The sequence below is a fragment of the Ahaetulla prasina genome, chromosome 5 (assembly GCF_028640845.1).
Source record: "Ahaetulla prasina isolate Xishuangbanna chromosome 5, ASM2864084v1, whole genome shotgun sequence".
Lineage (NCBI taxonomy): Eukaryota > Metazoa > Chordata > Lepidosauria > Squamata > Colubridae > Ahaetulla > Ahaetulla prasina.
This window is the reverse complement of record NC_080543.1, coordinates 137,206,252-137,222,825: the sequence shown is the minus strand read 5'-3', so window position 1 is coordinate 137,222,825 and position 16,574 is coordinate 137,206,252. Positions and strand designations below refer to the sequence as shown.

Below are 16,574 nucleotides of genomic sequence, written 5' to 3'. Positions count from 1 at the left end.
GTAAGTGGTGGATACATCCTTGTGGTTAGAAACCTCTCTTAAATATTCATTAGGAAGGTGGTGATGGTTATTGCCTTGCCTTTTTTGACCCTTCCCATGAGCATCTGCTGCTAGTTAGGCTAGCATAAAACCATTGTACTAATTAGCCAGGGCAAAGAAGACATGGTGAACAATGAGGGTGGAGGTTTGTTCTCTGAACTTGTGTGTTGGTTTCTGAACGTTTCATTACAAGGCTAGGTAACATCTTCAGTGGAGTTTAGGATTTGTCAGTGTCGGTGTTCTGTTGATAAGGGTTTTGTGTGGTCAGTGGATCTTGTGATGGGGAGATCACATCAAGGGAGAGTTGTGTTGTGATGTGTCTTGTGCTGGGTCTTGTGATGGATCTTCTGATGGGTCTTCTAATGGGTCAGATGTGGGTCACATCAAATGAGGGTCTTGAGATGGGTCTTGTGATGGTCACATGTGGATCAAATCAGGTGAGGGTTTTGTGATGGGTCTTCTGATAGATCTTCTGATGGGTCGTGTGACAGGTCAGATGTGGGTCATGTCAAATGAGGGTTTTGTGATGGGTCTTGTGATGGGTCAAGTGTGGGTCACATCAGGTGAGAGTCATTGGGAGGTGAAGAGCTGTCAGGGTTGTGTGGGTTGGTTGAGGGTTGAGAGAATAGCAATCATAATTTTGGGCTCAAAGGAGAACAATTCTTGGGTTCCTTTTTCATTTCAGGGAAGGAAAGAGACAACGATGTGCGATGGAGTTGTACCTCCTTGGTTATCATTCCTTTTTTTTTTTGCATTAAAAAAGCAGAAGGGCAAATGTCAATAGAGAGGAACATCCTGTATTTCTTTCTGACTAATCATGACATGACAGTTATGAACTTTATCGAAGGGAGGATGACTTGTCCAGTGACAAATTGACATCCAGTTATGTCGTTACTCCCAAATGTCCTTTTACAAAATCGTAGGCTACAATTCAGAGCAAGAGGAAGGAACTGCCCAGTCTGTCTGATTCTTTGCTTCTTTTCTACTCCTTGGAGGTCCTTTCGTTAGAAGGTCCTTTTGACCCGTGGGGGATTTGGGGAGAAAGAGACCCTCGGGAATCGCTCTCTGTCCTTCTTCGGGCTCTTAAATCACAACTTGGCAACTTTTCATTTTTGATTTTTAAAAAAATCTCATGCAGGTGACGTCCCAGGAGGAAAGAGGACAGTAATCCAGTACCATCTTTAGAGAGTCATTTTGGTGGACCTTGTAATGTGCTTCTTCCATCCTCTCTTAAAAACGATGAGAAACGAAGAAGAAACAGAATTGGAATATATAGAAGCAGAATAAATAGAAGGAGAATCAAGACCATGTGAAGTGTTAATACTACTTTACAATGCCTTGGGAAGACTACATTTGGAATACTGCATCCAGTTTTGGTCATCATAATATATATATAATGCTCTTTGTTGCTCTTCTCTGCACAGAGAAGAGCAACAAAGATGATTAGAGGACTGGAGACTAAAACATATGAAAAACAATTGCAGAAATTGGGTAAAGTCTAGTTTATTGAAAAGAAGGACTAGGAGCAGAGGGCAGTTCGGGCGAACTGGTAGCAGCAACTGCGGTTTGGCCCGCCCACCTGCCCAGATGTAATGCTGTCCTATTTAGTCACATTTTCGAGGCTGGGCACATGTGCGGAAGGTGCACGCAAGAGCAAAGCACATGAAAAAGGGGTTCAATTTCTGCTCCAAAGCACCTGAAGGCAGGACAAGAAGCAATGGATGGAAACTAATCAAGGAGAGAAGCAACCTAAAACTAAGGAGGAATTTCCTGTCAGTGAGAACTATTAACCAGTGGAACTACTTGATTCCAGAAGTTGTGGTTGCTCCATCACTGGAGGCTTTTAAGAAGAGACTCGACATACATTTGTCGAAAATGGTATAGATTCTCCTGCTTGAGCAGGGGGCTGGACTAGAAGACCTCCAAAGTCCCTTCCAACTATTATTCTGTTAAAAAAGTCATTTCTTCTGACCATTACATCTACAAGCATCTTTTCATGGTTCCCATTAGCGTAAATCCTCTTTGCTAGTACTCCGTAACATAATGCTTTCTTCTTTTAACTCGCAAATTCTACATCTTATTTATGCACATCCACTTTCCATTCGTTCTGTTGGACATAATTCTTTTTCATGTGGAACTTTGACTTCCTTCAGTCCTTGTATTTCTGTTCTCATCTATTTACAGTTCTTTATCTTTTCTTTCTTCTGCTTTTTCCCTCAAGATCCATTCTTGACGTAACTGAAAAATGGGCCTATTTAGAGCGTCTCATCACCCTCGTGTTCATCACTGATGTTTTCAGTCTGATACGATAAGCCATCAAATTAATCGTGCTTTCTGATTTTATTCATCTCTTTGCCACGTGCACATATGGATTAGTCGTGCTCACAGCGTATTTTGGAAAGAAGGAGACCCTTTTCTTAGCAGATACTCAGCAAACGTCCCTGCACTTACATATTTTCCACTCTTTTATTTATTTTGACTTTTGGACTGCAGTTATTTCCAAAAGTCACACAATTTTTCTCAAATTTTTCTCAAAAGAATTGTGTCACTTCTGGAATAACTGCAGTTATTCTTCTCAAAAAAAAAAAAATTGTGTCAGTTTCTTCTGTTATCTGTGGAATCTAACGTGTGACTTTCACCAAACGAGGAACCGAAAGTTTCTTTTCAATAATCAATCAATCAATCAATCAATCAATCAATCAAATGAATAAATGAAAGAATGATTGAATAGATGCAATCCTCAAATTATGACCACAATTGAACCCAAAATTTATGTTGCTAAATGAGACATTTGTTAAGTGAGTTTGGGGCCATCTTATGACCTTTCTTGCCACTGTTGTTAAGTGAATCATTGCATTTGTTGAGTAAGTAACATGGTTGTTAAGTGAATCTGGCTTTCCCATCAACTCGGATTGTCAAACCGTCGCAAAATCCAGGGACATTGCAACTGTCATTACTACATTCCCATTTCAAGCATCTGAATTTTGATTACAGGAGCATAGGAATGCAGCAACGGTCATAAGTGTGAAAAACGGTCGTAAATCACTTGTTTCCCTGCTGTTGTAACTTTGAACCGTCACAAAAGGAATGTCGTAAGTCAAGGACTACCTGTATTCCGCTGGAGGTGACTGGGCCCCAAGTAGAGTACTTCATTGGGGCTGGAAAGAGTTTGTGTGCTCTCTTCCAATGATTGTGTATTAAGTTGCCCATCCAATGCACTTAACATATTTAGTCTAAGAAATTTATCCCGCAGTGACTAATGTGATGTGGACATATGTACCATACATGATTAATCGGGATGAATTTTCTTGCTGGGTAAATGATGATAAATGTTTGAGCTCCCACTGCATGGTGTTTGTTTCCACGTCACTATTACCTTGCCTTTAGTTGTTGCGAAGTGTATTTTGCAAGGGGTTCCAAGCCAAGAATTGGAAATAGCTGAAGCAGAAGGAATTGTCACTGGCAAGGTGGGGCATTGGGCATAGAGACGGTCCTTGGCTTACGACCAAATTAAGCCCCCAATTACCATAGCTAAGCGAGACAGTTGTTAAGTGAAATATCAATGGAGGTACTCAGTCAGCCAGGTCATGGTTATGCCAAGGGTCTCCTGCTTGAGCAGGGGGCTGGACTAGAAGACCTCCAAGGTCCCTTCCAGCTCTCTTCTGATTCTGGAAAAAAAAATGTTTTAGTCTCCAGGCCTTTATTCATTTTAGTTGCTCTTCTCTGCACTTTTTCTGAAGTCTCAACCTCTTTTTTTTTTTTTGTAATCCCTGAAGAATTCATTCCCGGCATTCTCCTTGACAGCATCATGACAGGCGTTGGGTTTGATCAGCGCCACGTCAAGAAATCCTCCATCTCCTTCCAGTGAAGGCTGACAGCTGTGGCTCGCTGAGCTGCAGAGCCTCCGAATGCCTTGGCGAGCTAATTATCCACATCGGATGACAGCTGAGGAACTGGCACAGTGGGAAGTCCCACAAACAGAACGAGGAGGAAGAGAGGGCCAGACCAAGGCTGGAGAGTCACCCAAGAAGATACATGTGCCATGTGCTTAGCTGTGAACCTAAAATCATCTATTGCAATGTCCTTCCTGTCGAAGACTACTTCAGCTTCAATTGCAGCAATACACAAGCACACAATAGATTTAAGCTTAATGTTAACCGCTCCAATCTTGATTGCAGAAAATATGACTTCAGTAACAGAGTTGTTAATGCTTGGAATAAACTACCTGACTCTGTGGTCTCTTCCCATAATCCCCAAAGCTTCAGCCAAAAACTGTCTACTATTGACCCATTTCTAAGAGGTCTGTAAGGGGCATACATAAGAGCACAAGCGTGCCTACTGTTCCTGTCCTATTGTTTCCTTTCGTTACATCCAGTTAATATAGTTATTACATACTCATACTTATATATATGCTTATATATTGTATAGTTATTTCATGCTTATGCTTATATATACTGTGTGACTAAACAAACAAACAAACAAACCTAACTCTGAGGCTGGTTGCCCTGTTGTTGAAATGTTTCCAGGATGGGACATCCTTTCTAAAGTCAACCCTGTTGTGGCTTTTTGAGCTTGAGCATATCCACCTGAATTGAATGGCACAACAAAGTTACAGTGATACAGTCATAAGTGGGAGGAGATGGGTGATGGGAACGACGAGAAGATTAATAGCAGTGCAGAGTTAGTCAATAGTTTGACAGTGTTGAGGGAATTATTTGTTTAGCAGAGTGATGCCCTTCGGGGAAAAACTGTTCTTGTGTCTAGTTGTTCTGTTGTGCAGTGCTCTATAGCTTCGTTTTGAGGGTAGGAATTGAAACAGTTTATGTCCAGGATGTGAGGGGTCTGTAGATATTTTCACAGCCTTCTTTTTGACTCGTGCAGTATACAAGTCCTCAATGGAAAGCAGGTTGGTAGCCATTGTTTTTTCTGCAGTTCTAATGATCCTCTGAAGTCCGTGTCTTTCTTGTTGGGTTGCAGAACCGAACCAGACCGTTATAGAGGTGCAAATGACAGACTCAATAATTCCTCTGTAGAACTGGATGAGCAGCTCCTTGGGCAGTTTGAGCTTCCTGAGTTGGCGCAGAAAGAACATAGTACGCTGTGACCATCCTTCAAAAGAGGTATTTTGAAGTGTTGCGTTGCCTTCATCCTAACATGAATTGCTGTTCTTTGAAGTGTGTTCCATGTGATGAAGGGGAGTGGGTAGTAGTAGTAATAGTTGAGGTCCTTGGTGCTCTCTGAGCTTGGTTGTTTTCTTGCACATTTCATTATCCGACTAGGTAACATCATTAGTGGTAGAAAGGAGCAGGATTTGCTCTCTGTTTAGAGATGAATATAGATATGTATAGAAAGATAAATATATAATTACTTATCTCTACAGATATAGAGGTATTGTAGGTAAATGTATACGTACAGCTGTAGGAAGAATACAGGTATAGATAAAGCTGCAAAGATAGTCTAGATATAGATATAAAACGAGGGATCAATACCCCCATTGCATTCATAGGAAAGGTTGTTTTAAACATGACCCATCAGTGAAAAATGATCCTTTTTGAAAGCAAGAATAGCGTAAGGGGAAAAGAGACCGAAAATGCATTTGGTAGGAAAAAAAAAAATTCCAAATAAGTTGTGTAAACACCTCATCCTTTTTTTCCTCTCTCCGGGGGCAAAGCAACGATCTTATCTCTGTAATTGAAAGTAATCTTCTAAAGGCACTTTTTAACTAGAGTTACACAATCGGTCTTTTAAATCAGCCGTTATCTCCTTCCAAATTTCACTGTAAATGTTATGGGCTTGTATAACAAGCTGTATTCTGCGGTTGAAAAGATGGATTCCTCTCCTCCTTTCACTACACTTACTCGGGTGCAATAAAGATTTCTCATGCCTTTTCCCTCTTTTGCACTGAATTTCTTTGGAAAGCTATCCGAATTGTCCTTTCGGTTGTTTCTCCTGTCAAAACAGAAATCTATTGAAACTCTTTTATAATTGGATCGCATTTTCTTTTTTGCTTAGCAAAATTCTCTTGAGAAGACCGGTTCTGCATTCTTTCCTACATTTCCTCTGGAAGTGATATGTGGCTTTTTAAAATACACACACACACACACACACACACACACACACACACACACACACACATATATATAATGCTCCTAGAAGCACGAAGCAGTAAACACCAGCCTGAAGATGATGAATGAGACTTCGCTGAAACATCGCCAAGACACTTCCAATTTTACGCGGGAGAAAACCCGAATAACCAAAGACATATATATATATATATATATATATATATATATATATATATATATATATATATATACCAAAGACATATATATATATATATATATATATATATCCAAACCCACACTGATCAGGAAGCATGACCAAGGACCAGAAGCCAGACTGCAGCTGCAACATTAGCCATTTCAAACCCCTCCAATCCATACATACAGCAGACAGACACCCACTATGAAGATGTAGCACCACCACGAACATGAAGCCAAACAACAGCAATGCAGCTCACCAGCTCAAATCCCCCTGCAACTCAGACTAATCTGAGCACAACCAAGCCCTCACCCAAACAGCACACACCCCCATCCAATCAGAGAACAAAAAACCCCATCCAATCAGAGCACAGCCAAGCTCCCACCCAATCAGTTCAAACCCCCACTAGCAGTTAAAAGGAAGAAACAGCTGCGATCACACATTTCTCCTTGAAGCACGAAGCTGTAAACACCTAGCCTGAAGATGATGAATGGGATTTTGTTCAAACGTCGCCAAGACACTTCCAATTTTACGCGGGAGAAAACCCGAATAACCAAAGACATATATATATACCAAAGACATATATATATATATACCCAAACCCACACTGATCATGAAGCACGACCAAGGACCAGAAGCCAGACCGCAGCTGAACACTTTAACAACAGAATAATCACACAGCATGAACAAAAGAGATGATACCTCCCGCCTACCAGCCATTTGGAAACCCGCCCTTATTGACAAACGTGTCCGTAACATGAGGAATGACACCAGACCCGCACTCACGAGGTCCACACAGGATGTCACCACCACACATCCACCCAGAAAGCAGACCCAAACCCACACTAATCAGGAAGCACGACCAAGGACCAGAAGCCAGACCGCAGCTGCAACATTAGCCATTTCAAACCCCTCCAATCCATACATGCAGCAGACAGACACCCACTATGAAGATGTAGCACGACCACGAACACGAAGCCAAACAACAGCAATGCAGCTCACCAGCTCAAATCCCCCTGCAACTCAGACTAATCTGAGCACAACCAAGCCCCCACACCCGCAGCCAATGAGAGCACAAAAAAAAATCCCCATCCAATCAGAGCACAGCCAAGCTCCCACCCAATCAAACCCCCTCTAGCAGTTAAAAAGGAAGAAACAGCTGCAATCACACATTGCTCCCAGAAGCACGAAGCTGAAGCCTGAAGATGATGAATGAGACTTCGTCGAAACGTCGCCAAGACACTTCCAATTTTATGCGGGAGAAAACCGAATAACCAAAGACATATATATATATATATATATATATATATATATATATATATATATATATATATATATACCAAAGACATATATATATATATATATATATATTTCAAACCCCTCCAATCCATACATACAGCAGACAGACACCCACTATGAAGATGTAGCACGACCACAAACACGAAGCCAAACAACAGCAATGCAGCTCATCAGCTCAAATCCCCCTGCAACTCAGACTAATCTGAGCACAACCAAGCCCCACCCAAACAGGACACACCCCATCCAATCAGAGCACAAAAACCCCATCCAATCAGAGCACAGCCAAGCTCCCACCCAATCAGTTCAAACCCCACTAGCAGTTAAAAGGAAGAAACAGCTGCAATCACACATTGCTCCCAGAAGCACGAAGCTGAAGCCTGAAGATGACGAATGAGACTTAGCTGAAACATCGCCAAGACACTTCCAATTTTACGGGAGAAAACCGAACAACCAAAGACCTACATACAAACACCGTGAAAACCTCAGAAAACAAATATATATATATATATGTTTTCTGAGGTTTCAGCGGTGTTTGTATGTAGGTCTTGGTTATTCGGTTTTCTCCACGTAAAATTTGAAGTGTCTTGGCGACGTCGACGAATCCCATCGTCATCATCAGGCTAGGTGCTTACAGCTTCCTATTTGTAGGAGAAATGTATGATCGCTGCTGTTTCTTCCTTTAACTGCTAGTGGGGGTTTGAACTGATTGGTTGGGAGTTTGGCTGTGCTCTGATTGGCTGGGGTGTGTTCTGATTGGGTGGAGTTTGGCTGTGCTCTAATTGGATGGTGGGGTTGGCTGTGCTCTGATTGGCTGGGGGTGTGTTCTGTTGGGGGGGGCTTAGTTGTGCTAGGTTGGTTTGAGATGCAGGGGGATTTGAATTGGTGAGTTGCATTGCTGTTGTTTGGCTTCGCGTTTGTGGTCGTGCTTCATCTTCATGGTGGGTGTCAGTCTGCTGCATGTATGGATTGGAGGGGTTTGAAATGGCTAATGATGCAGCTGCGGTCTGGCTTCTGGTCCGTGGTCGTGCTTCATTATCGGTGTGGGTTTGAGTTTGCTTTCTGTATGGATGTGTGGTGGTGACATGCTGTGTGGCACTCACGAGTGTGGGTCTTGCGTCATTCTTCATGTTAGGGACTCGTTTGTCGATAAGGGCGGGTTTCCAAATGGCTGGTAGGCGGGAGGTATCATCTCGTTTATTCATGCTGTGTGGGCGTTTTTCTATCTCGATGGCTTCTCTGATTATTCTGTTGTTAAAGTGTTCAGTTTTGGCGATAGTTCTGGTATTTTTAAAATCAATTTTATGTCCTGTGGCTTTAAGGTGTTGGACCAAGGAAGAAGTTGGTTCCTCTTTTTTGATTGAGTTCTTATGTTCTTCAATGCGTGCACTTATTCTTCTGTTGGTTTGTCCGATGTATGTGGTGCTGCAGGAGGTGCATGGGATTTCATATACTCCTTGATTTTCTAACTCAATTTTGTCTTTGGGGTTTCTTAGGATGGTGGATATTTTTCGGTTTGTGCAGAATGCTGTCTTGATGTTGTGTTTGTGGAGGATCTTGCCGATTCTGTCTGTGGTACCTTTTATATATGGGAGGAGGGCTTTGCCGTTTTCTTGTTCTCTGTCTTGGATTTTAGTGGGGGTTTCTTTATGGATTAGTTTGGTAATCTTATTTCTTTGAAATCCATTGGATGTTAGTATGTTAGTGAGAGTGTGACCCACACTCGTGAGTGCCACACAGCATGTCACCACCACACATCCATACAGAAAGCAAACTCAAACCCACACCGATAATGAAGCACGACCACGGACCAGAAGCCAGACCGCAGCTGCATCATTAGCCATTTCAAACCCCTCCAATCCATACATGCAACAGACTGACACCCACCATGAAGATGAAGCACGACCACAAACGCGAAGCCAAACAACAGCAATGCAACTCACCAATTCAAATCCCCCTGCATCTCAAACCAACCTAGCACAACTAAGCCCCCCCCAACAGAACACACCCCCAGCCAATCAGAGCACAGCCAACCCCACCATCCAATCAGAACACAGCCAAGCTTCCAACCAATCAGTTCAAACCCCCACTAGCAGTTAAAAGGAAGAAACAGCAGCGATCATACATTTCTCCTACAAATAGGAAGCTGTAAGCACCTAGCCTGATGATGACGAATGGGATTTCGTCGAAACGTCGCCAAGACACTTCAAATTTTACGCGGGAGAAAACCCGAATAACCAAAGACCTACATATATATATATATATATATATATATATGGGATTTAAAAGCCATAACCAATCTTCATTGAACCGGCCGCTGTTTAGCAGACTCCGCATGCCAATTTTTAGTTGGATTGTCTCCTGCCAGCACCATCCAAAGTAGTTTTTGGCAGCATGCTTCTGTTTACTTAAGATGTCCTCTTTACCTCGTTTGCATGCATTTATATAATTGGTGTAAGGGTGTCAATATGCTAATGACATAAAATGATGCAAATGATGTAATTTGCATCCTTCGCATGGCATCATGACACGGAGGAGGCGAGTGGCATGCTTTCAGGCGGAACAGTCCCTCTCTCTGAATGCTAATTAAATTCAAATGTACCTGAGTTTTTTCCCCCCTAATCCATACGACTTTCTGACAATCGGATATAGGCTTGTGGATGTTTTCCCTCTGTGCTTCTTGGAGCGCGCGTTTCTCAACTTGGCACCTTAAAGTTGTGTGGACTTCAACTCCCAGAATTCCCCAGGTCAGCATGGGAGACATTGATCCAGTTTGGGGGAATTCTGGGAGTTGAAGTCCACACAGCTTAAAGACAGCAAGGTTGAGAAACGCTTCCTTAGAGAGCGGACTGGTGTGTCCTCTCTAAGGAATCATCCATTCAGGTCTGAGGATGTCCCATCCTTGGAGAGAGGAGGAAGTTGGTCTCTCAGTGCAACCCACACAGGGATGTTCCTACTCTGCTCCTAAGACGCATGTCTTCTTTTAACGAGTTAACGGGTGGTAGTGGAGCCTTGTAGATGCACACAATCTGGAGGCTCAGGGTTGCTGAGTTCAAAGCATTGAAGAGTTTATTATTGCTGTCTATTCACAACCCCTCCCTTTTTATGGCCCTACAATCCCTTACTTTGGGGTAGTGTCAGGGCAACGGCATGAAACCGAGCAACCCTAACCCTGCCGCTACCTAGGATTGAACTCTCAACCTTCTGAATGGGAGGCAAGCATCTTCACCACTAGGCCACCACGCCGCTCCACGTATAAACAAGAATCCGGTCAACTAATGGTCAAAGCAAAATTGGTGCTAGATAAGAATCAATGGAATTCACTGGGCGCGCGCGTGCGTGTGTGTGTGTACTTAATAATAATAATAATAATAATAATAATAATAATAATAATAACAACAACAACAACAACAACAACAACAACAACAACTGAGTTGGAAGGGACCTTGGAGGCCTTCTAGTCCAACCCCCTGCCCAGGCAGGAAACCCTACACCATCTCAGACAGATGGTTATCCAACACCTTCTTAAAAATTTCCAGTGTTGGGGCATTCACAACTTCTGCAGGCAAGTCATTCCATTTATTAATTGTTCTGTCAGGAAATTTCTCCTTAGTTCTAAGTTGCTTCTCTCCTTGACTAGTTTCCACCCATTGCTTCTTGTTCTACCCTCAGGTGCTTTGGAGAACAGCTCGACTCCCTCTTCTTTGTGGCAACCCCTGAGATATTGGAAGACTGCTATCATGTCTCCCCTGGTCCTTCTCTTCACTAAAGTAGCCATGCCCAGTTCCTGCAACCGTTCTTCATATGTTTTAGCTTCCAGTCCCCTAATCATCTTTGTTGCTCTTCTCTGCACTCTTTCTACTTGGGTTGCTTGTGGCTGCATAATGATTCCAAACTGATGACATGTTTAACCCCGCCTTCCACCTCAGCCTGCTCATCTCTTGCAGTTGTTTTTCATTATTTTTCAATTTCTGAGTATGTCCTATAGGGATTCTTTGAGACTCTCCCATGCAAGAACTAACCAGGTCCCCCTTCTTAGCTTCCAAGATCATCCGGGGTATTGCCATGTGCTAATTCTCATCTATTGTATGCAGTACAATACTTACTGATGTCTACTACGCCAAAAGCAACGAATGTTCCACTCGGGTATTTTATATGTACCAAGGATAAAATACCCCTTTGTAGCCTGAGAGAATTTAGACCATTTGTGCTTTTGTGTAACGAGACACACTGGGATTTGTAACGGAGTAGGAAATTAATGGTTGTTTGGCTTTCTACTCATTAAGATCAATCTTGGAAAGAAGACCAGTTTGAGTGGGTCGAAAAATAGCTCTTCCATTTCTTGACGACCTCAGTGCAAGCAGGATCTGTCTCTTAATGGTTAATGGTTGAAAAGTAGCTGCAAGGAAGCAAAAATTAAATGGCTCCCCCTCTCCAAGAAGCTTACTACGCTAGTTGCTTCAGACAGCACTGTTTACAAAATGTGTATCTGAGTTTCTAAAAACCACAATTCAGCACTGGGTTCCATTGTATTTTCTTTATGTTGCGTTCAGCCCTGGGAAATTTATTCGAGGGACATTTTCCTGCTGTGCCGGGAATGAGCCACCCACAATTTCTGGACCACAAGAATGCATGACATCGTTGTTGTCACACACCCCGAAGGGAACGTGTGAGAAACAGCGGGAACCAGGCAGGCAGCGCAGAAGGCCGGTGGGTGTGGAAAGAGACAGGCCCACTTCAGAGGGAAGGAAATGCTTCTGAGATCATCGGCTTGCTTTAAGTCTTCTAGCATTAAGAACGCCGTTCGGAAATCCGTGGGTGTTTCTGGCTTCTTGGGTTTTGCCAGTTTAGAGGGTCTCGGCGAAGTGCAGGTGAGATCTGGGTGTCTCAACATGGGCTGAAAATTAAAATTTCCCATTTTCTTTTTGAAGAAGGAGGGTTCACCAGCAAACGCCTCTGTTCCAATGGCTACAGGATTTCAGTTGCTGCCCTTTGTGGTGTCCTCCTCGGAAGCTTTTAATGCCCTAAAATGTGGATTATCCCGAAGTTCATACAACCTACAAGATCAAATTCTTCAAATTTGGAAATGTTAAGACTTGTGGACATCAGCTCCCAGAATTCCTGAGCAACCCATGCCGGCTGGGGAATTCTGGGAGTTGAGAAGGGTCCCAAAACGTGGCCACTTTAAGACTTGTGGATGTCAACTCCCAGAATTCCTGAGCAAAACATGCTGGCTAGGGAATTCTGGGAGTTGAGAACGGTCTCCAAACCACTTTAAGACTTCATTTTTCATTTCAGTTTTAGATTTTTATACCGCCCTTCTCCCGAAGGACTCAGGGCGGTGTACAGCCAGATAATAAAAACCCACAATATAAACATTAAAACAGAAACTTAAAACCAAGCATATTACATAAATGGCCGAAATATTTAAAACAATTTAAAACCCTAAAATTCATAAATAACCCCAATTAAAATTTAATAAAACTTTTAAGCCAGTCCCGCTTGAATAAATAAATGCGTTTTCAGCTCACGGCGAATAGTCCGAAGATCAGGCACTTGGCGTAAACCAGGGGGAAGTTCATTCCAAAGAGTAAGACTTATGGATTTTAATCCCTAGGATGCCTCAGCCAGCGATGGTGAGTGGGGAATTCTGGGAATTGAAGTCCATAAATCTTAAAGTGGCTAAGATTGGAATCCCTCTGTACTACATCATTAAGTGATCTGGGTATCCGTCTGGATTGAACAGAACCTCTTCATGCTGGTAGCATCACGTCATCAAAATAGCCCTTTCCATTTTACTTGCACACAAATGCCTGCCAACAACCAGTTTTACAATTAAAATAAATATTCATTTTATTTTTCCAGTAAGGATGTGGTTGCTGTCATTTATATATATATATATATATATATATATATATATATATATATATATATATATATATATATATATATATATATATATATATATATATATATATATATATATATATATATATATATTGCCATGTACTGTATGGAGGGTCACCAGTTTGAAACTGGGCAGAAACAACTGTTTAAAATTATTTTTTTTCCCTCTTGGCTGCTGTTTGGATAAGTGCTGCTTTGATCTGGGAATGTTTATTTTTTAATTCAATGGTCCTCTGGTGGATTGATATTTTTTTTTAAAAAGAAAAACTTAGATAAATTAAAGATGACTGATTGTCAAGATATGGTTTACTCCTGGGTATGATATTGTAAAACAGAAGCTTTGCATCTTTTCGCAGATGCAGATAAAATTAAATGTGATGGGGCATTTTCTGCAACTAATAAATCTTGGTTAGCAGTACAGACAGAAAGCATCTATATCTATTTTAGAGAAGGAATTATAGATTTTCTTCTTCTTCTTCTTCTTCTTCTTCTTCTTCTTCTTCTTCTTCTTCTTCTTCTTCTTCTTCTTCTTCTTCTTCTTCTTCTTCTTCTTCTTCTCCTCCTCCTCCTCCTCCTCCTCCTCCTCCTCCTCCTCCTCCTCCTCCTCCTCCTCCTCCTCCTCCTCCTCCTCCTCCTCCTCCCACCCTGAAACATCCAATTCCACAAAGTCATTCTTGATGGGTGTGAGATCCTAAAATTCCTTCACAATCTCAATTGTGACAGAGGCTCCCTCAAGGGTCACGCTGGTTGGAAAGAGAAGATGTTATCTGCAGAAGGATCAAGATTCAGGGCCCATGTTGACCAAACAAATTCAAGTCAGCTGAAGCCAGAATTTGCTAGCAGAAAAGTCCCTTCTCTGGATATTGACAGTTGGGACTTTACAACGAAGCCAGAGGTGGATTTCAGCAGGTTCTGACCCAGTTCTGGAGAACCAGTAGCAGAAATTTTGAGTAGTTTGGAGAACCGGTAGTAAAAATGCTGACTGGCCCTGCCCCCATCTGTTCTCTGCCTCCCAAATCCCAGCTGATTGGGAAGAAATGGAGATTTTACAGTATCCTTCTCCTGGAGTGAGGTGGGAATGGACATTTTACAGTATCCTTGCCATGCCATGCCATGCCATGCCCACCAAACCATGCCAAGCCCACCAAGCCACACCCACAGAACCGGTAGTTAAAGAATTTGAAACCCACCACTGAATGAAGCCTTCCAAACCCGTGTAAGATTTTTGCCCAGGCTGAATGAATTCATATCTCAGGGTGGAATTGTGATAGACATTGGGGTTATTTTGCTACTTCTAAATTTTATTTTGGCCAGCGTTGATTTCTTAGTGTATCTTTTGTAATTTAATAATGGCGAAGAGCTGAAGGTTTCAGAGTTATTGATGCTATCTGCGTTGCAGGCCTGATTAAATGCGTCTGCTGTTTGACCTTCCCGCAGTTCTGGGATGGAAGGAAGGCGTTATCTCAGCCAACATCACGTTGAGGGACAAATTAGGTCATCTCTAAACCCTGCAAAGGGAGAAATTTAAGCTTGGTTCCTCATTGTTCTTTTTAACCCTTGACGCTGTTAAAATCCAATTATTTCCATCTGATAAAATTATTCCTAGTAGCAGGATCCAATCTGGGTCGGTGTCATGTCCCACTCCCCCTCTGACGCCCACCAAACCATGCCAAGCCCACCAAGTCACACCCACAGAACCGGTAGTTAAGGAAGTCCGTATCAAGCGGGGCAATGAAGCCTCTGCAGCTTTGCCAAATTCCTTCCAGGTTTCTCAGGGCAGGCAGGAGTCCAAGTTGTGACTTCAGCAAACTAGATGAGACTTTGCTTGACTCAAAGTTGGAATGCCACAAGCAGGTCCTTTATATAGGCTGTGGGGTGTGGCTCTATGACTCAGCATTTATCCAGGCCTGCCCCTCCCTTCCTTCTGCTGGCATCGTCTCTCAGATCTCCGGAAGTGAGGATCCTCCCACTGTGAATTCTCTTCAACTGGATCTGCTGTCGGTAATTCCACATGGCTGGCTCCCTGCTCACACGCTGTAGGAGTGAGGTTTGTTTGTTCATTCCTGACATCCTGTCCAGGCATGGGGCCAGGCCCGGGGGCTGGAGGCATGACAGGCCGTTCATCTTCATTATCAGCCAAACAATGTCGACTGGTGGCCCCCAGGGGGAAGGCCTTCTCTGTGGAGGCTCCTACCCTGTGGAACGAGCTTCCCCTTGGGCTTCGGCAACTACCTGACCTTAGGACCTTTCGCCGCAAACTTAAAACCTATTTATTTTGTATGGCTGGACTGGCCTGATTTTAAATTTTGTAATTCTTATGGGTGTAATGTTATTTTAAATTTTAAATTTTAAATTTTAATTGAATTTTGATGGGTTTTAAATTTTGTAATTCTTATGGGTGTAATGTTATTTTAAATTTTCTGGCAAATTTGAATCAGTTTTTAAGGGTTGTTTTAATTATTGTGTATGTTTCTGTTTGTATTTTATTTGCCTGTCTGGGCATGGGGCCAGGCCCGGGGGCTGGAGGCATGACAGGCCGTTCATCTTCATTATCAGCCAAACAATGTCGACTGGTGGCCCCCAGGGGGAAGGCCTTCTCTGTGGAGGCTCCTACCCTGTGGAACGAGCTTCCCCTTGGGCTTCGGCAACTACCTGACCTTAGGACCTTTCGCCGCAAACTTAAAACCTATTTATTTTGTATGGCTGGACTGGCCTGATTTTAAATTTTAAATTTTAAATTTTTAATTGAATTTTGATGGGTTTTAAATTTTTGTAATTCTTATGGGGTGTAATGTTATTTTAAATTTTCTGGCAAATTTGAATCAGTTTTTTAAGGGTTGTTTTAATTATTGTGTATGTTTCTGTTTGTATTTTATTTGCCTGTTCATCGCCCTGAGTCCTTCGGGAGAAGGGCGGTATACAAATTAAAACATTATTGTTATTATTATTATTATTCATTATCAGACTCCGAGTCTGATAACAGGCCCGGGTGTAGACGGGAGGGGCCCGGCTGAGGAGAGGAGGGAGGACGAGGCACAACAGTCGGTCACTGGGACCAGAGGTTTAGTCTT

The 16,574-nt window shown here is 42.5% G+C and overlaps 1 protein-coding gene across 7 annotated transcripts in view; it reads left to right on the top strand.

Annotated features, from left to right (window-relative positions):
* The window catches only part of ENOX1 (ecto-NOX disulfide-thiol exchanger 1), a 550,463-nt gene that overhangs the window by 20,544 nt on the left and 513,345 nt on the right, over positions 1–16,574 (top strand). For 2 of the 7 annotated variants that reach the window (XM_058185659.1, XM_058185661.1), the window contains exon 2: positions 5,017–5,159. The exons of the other annotated variants lie outside the window; for them this stretch is intronic. The gene's annotated coding sequence lies outside the window, so the exon portion shown is untranslated. The remainder of the gene's footprint in view (positions 1–5,016; positions 5,160–16,574) is intronic. 7 annotated transcript variants of the gene reach the window in all.